Below are 4,706 nucleotides of genomic sequence, written 5' to 3'. Positions count from 1 at the left end.
TCTTCCCACACTTATACTGAAATGGATGATCACCAAAGAAGAGACTAGACGGGTCATACTCCCTTATGGAGGGATTTTAAACCTCATTTTTTAGCACCTGGATCTAGCTAGCTCTTCAACTCTTTTTATTAAAAGGAAAACCTCAGATCAATTTTCATCAACCACCATTAAGTTAATGGGATATGAGTTTGCTAGTGTACTTGGTTGGATCCCTAAATACCAACCTCCTCCGAGAGAAAATGTAAATGTACAAATGGAGGCGGGACATGCACAAGAACAAAGAAATGATCCACCCCAAGAAATACCACCAGCTCATCTTGGTACTAATGATCCTTCTGTTTGCATGGTTTACTGCTTATCGTCGAGATATGGATGCGCAATATAGTGCAATGCATGCAAATATAGAAACTAAGTATAATGCACTTTAGCAGACCTTCTAATCCATTTTTAGCTCCTTTGATCAACGACTCTCTTGAATCGAAAGTATATCTATGTGATTAGACGAGAGTTGTTGTTATTGTGGTTGTTTAAACATCTTCTTTGGAACAATTGAAATTCTGATTGTAATAATTTTTCTTATTTGTTTTTAAAAACAACTTCATGATGTATGTATATATTGCTATCTATGTTATTTGAAGTCATTGTCTATTGTTGTTTAGCAATACTGAACTTGTGAATCGCATGCTGAATATTGAATGATGAGATATTTGTGAATTGCATGCTGAATATTGAATGATGAGATACTTGTGAACTATATGCTGAATATTGAATGATGAGATACTTGTGAACTGCATGTTGGATGCTTGACAAACTTGTGGTGATTGATATGTATATGTTCTTGAATAACCTTTTGCTAATGTCAAAAGGGGGAGAATGAGGCAAAATATAACATATGTGTAGACACCCTATTTTTGCCCTAGTCAAATAGAACAAGGGGTCCCTTCTCTTTATATTATTATTACTATTATTACCTTTTTATTATTATTATTATTATTTTATTATCACTATTATTTTATTATTATTATTATTATTATGAACAACATACTGAGACTACTATATGAATGTATACTTGTTGTGTATACTATACTGGGAGAACTATATGTATATGAAGGTACCATGAACTGAGTTATGTATATGAAGGTACAATGAACTGAGAAAACAAGCTAAATGAACTTAAAGCAAATTGAAAACCTTGCTGCTTGTATTGAAAATATACTCTTCCTGAAAATATGTTTGTAATGAAAACATACATGTACGTGTATTTTACCTAAGGGGGAGAATACTGAAAGTTTTTTTTTCTTTTCTTTTTTGCATGCATGATGATTATGCTTATTGTGAGGGGGAGTCTTTTCAAGGCTACCTTATTTTTCTCTTTGTTTATCATCATCAAAAAGGGGGAGATTGTTACCCTAACATAGCTTAATCCTGATTTTGATGATAACAAATAAAGGAATCTAATTGTGCGTTCAGGTGATCTCACGTAAGTACTTCTCAATGTTAAAATTGTGTATGAAACTCATAGGATAAAATTGGAATTAGAGACCTATTTCAAAAAACCCAAAAAATATATTTTCAAAGTTAAAATATTCTTTAAAAGGAATACAAAAGAGTTTTGAAGTAAAGAACATTGAATTTCATAAGAATCTGAACAAATTGTTCTGGCAACAGTGAGTTCGGGCAACCGAACAATTGGTCCAGTCGACCGAAGTTGTACTGCAGTTGATAAAAGTCAAGATAGTGTTGGTTCGGGCGACTAGAAGGTTACTGCTTGTTTTAAATTCCTATTTCTTAAATGGTTCGGACTAGGGGTGAGCAAACGGTCGGTTCGGCCAAATTCGGTTAATTAACCGAATTAACCGAAATTTTCGGTTAATGAATGTTGTTAACCGAACCGACCGAACCGCTGGGCCTCACCGAACCGAACCCGACCGAATTATCTTTTCGGGTAATTCGGTTAACCGAATTTAACCGAATTAATTAATTAATTGAAGTTTGGAATAGCAAATAAATTATATTTTGTCATGTAATTGGAATAGAAAAGAATTCTTAAAATTCATTGTCATATGAATCATTGTAAGGAAATAGTTCAAGGTAAGAATGCAAAGATGGCATTCATGGCCCTATCCTCTGTCAGAGTTTAAAAACAAATTTTGCCCCAGGTGAAACGTCAACAAGAAAAGTAAGACAGCAGCAGAACTTGAAGTGGGCAAATGAAGTATCAGCAGAAGAGTTTCAAGTTGGAAGAGTAATTTCGTCGAACAGTTGCCAGTCAATGTATCGCTGTTATGTGAAAAAGAAAAGAGCTAACAACAAGAAATAGAAGGAAACCAACAGCACAAAAACAAGTGCATGAAGATTACGAATTAGGAGGTGGTGGGTAAATGGGTACTTTACAGATTCTGGTTTATCAATAATCTTGGCAGCAACTTTGGAGGCATCTTTGAGAATGTCGGAGGCAACCACAGCGTCTACTAGGATGTTGGTGTAAAGATTCAAAGTGGGCATTATCTTCTTTCCGTTATTTTCAACCGCTCCCCTTCGGTACGCCATTAATGCCATCTCCAGTTTTGAATTTCAATCCGATACTCTCATGGCCACCCACATCCCTTACTCTTCGTTACCCAGTTCAGTTTCAGACTCCAAGTTTGTTTCTCTGTCGCACTTCACCTACAACCACAGAAGGCACAGATCTAAGGAGGAAGGAGCTGCCGCCTGCTGCCTTTAACAAATTAATAGATACTAATTTATATTTAAAATTTAATTAATTATTAAATCGGTTAATCGGTTAACCGAATTAACATTTCCTATTCACCGAACCGAAACCCGATTCACCGAACTTTAATGAAACATAACCGAACCGACCGAATTGATTTTTTTAACTGAACCGAACCGACCAATTTCGGTCGGTTAATTCGGTTAATTCGGGTTTCCCCGAATTATGCTCACCCCTAGTTCGGACGACCGAGCTATTAGTTCGGGTGACTGAAGTCTCGCAGTTAAGAAATAGGAATTTAAAACAAGCAGTAACCTTCCGGGCGACTGAGCTATTAGTTCGGGTGACTGAAGTATCGCAGTTAAGTTATAAACAGCGCGATTTCTTACCATTTTGAGAATATATTGTTTCCAAACTTTAGGAAAACCATCAGATTTCAAAACCCACCTATTTAAGGGTAACCCTAATCACATTAGGGCAATCAATCGCACAAATTACTCATCGATTTCAGCCTTCATAGTTGTTGTATTCTGTTCTTCACTGCTGAAAATAAAACTCTGATTTTTTATCTTCGTTTTCATATTTCTCATTCCAAAAAACCTAGATTTCTCTTTAGCTTCATTACATATTTTTATTGAGAGTATATTTGTGATTTATATTGTACAAATCCACTCTTCTTAGAGAGTATTCTACTTGTACGAAAATCTGCTGCTGTATTATTTTTGGAACTTTCAATTCGAGGATAGAATCGAACAAGCAAGAGGGTGTTCTTACTTGAGAGGTGTCTCTACCTACTGAAAAGAGAGAGGGAACTCCACCTATTAAACAGAGAGAGTAAAGGAAATCCTCACAGCAAGTTGCTTGAGGCAAGGATGTAGGTAGGCCGCCGAACCTTGTAAAAAATCTTGGTGTTCTTCTTTCCCTTAATCTATTTACTTTCTTGCACTTATAAATTGATTATTATCTGCTATGATTGAATTAAAATTGATTTGGGAATTGTATGAATGCTGAGGTTGATTTGTGGATATTGTGAATGATTTAAATTTCCATTGTAAATCAAACGTTGCTGCAATTGTAAATTTAGAATTGAGTGAATCAGCTACGATAATTCAATATTGATTGATATTAATTGATTGGTTGTTCAAATACAAGAATAATATTTAATTGGTTAAATTTCTTGTTACCGATATTGAGATTTGCTTGGAATATAATATACCTTGAGGTTTGATATTATATCTAGGATTGTTCATTTTATAGTCGTTCGCCGATTAGACTTGCGTGTTGATTTAAATATTTAAGAGTTCGTGGTAAATACGTTTTAAAATTAATCAAAACTTCCACACATTATAATTTTAAAATACCCAATTCATCTTCCTCTTAGGATTGCACCGTTACTTTCAGATGTACTCATGACCCTCCAATCTTTTTCAATATTTGAATCTAATACCCTCAACATGATTAGAAAAATTAAATGTTAAATTACCCTCTAATAGTCTCCTCTCTCGGTTCATTATTCATGTTTGAATCTAATACCCCCAACACAAATGGCTCATATTTTAGTACAATCAACTCACTCACCATTTTTGTAGGATTTCTTTGTGTTGTCGCTCCTGCTTCAAACATCACGAGCAATATTGTCACTAATAATAATAATAATAATAATAATGATAAGAAGAAGAAGGAAAAAAGACACTAACCTCCTTTCAAATTTGACAAAGAGACAACGACCACCCCTAAAATTTTAAAAGTTTTAGAGACTTCTCCTGAGATTTTAAAATTCCCAAAGACTCCCCCGAGGAAATTTGTCAAAAAAACACGGACATGGAAAATTTTTTAAGGAAAGATTTGTGTCTTTTTGAAAAAACTTTTGAAAGATTTTATGATCTTTTTTAAAACCTCTAGGGAGGTCTATAGTACTTTTAAAATTTCAGGAAGATATCTATCTTTCTATCAAATTTCAGAAAAAGTGAATGTCTTTTATCATAATAATAAT

Source organism: Malania oleifera, chromosome 3 (assembly GCF_029873635.1).
Source record: "Malania oleifera isolate guangnan ecotype guangnan chromosome 3, ASM2987363v1, whole genome shotgun sequence".
NCBI classification, from domain to species: domain Eukaryota; kingdom Viridiplantae; phylum Streptophyta; class Magnoliopsida; order Santalales; family Ximeniaceae; genus Malania; species Malania oleifera.
Note: the sequence above shows the minus strand (reverse complement) of the source record.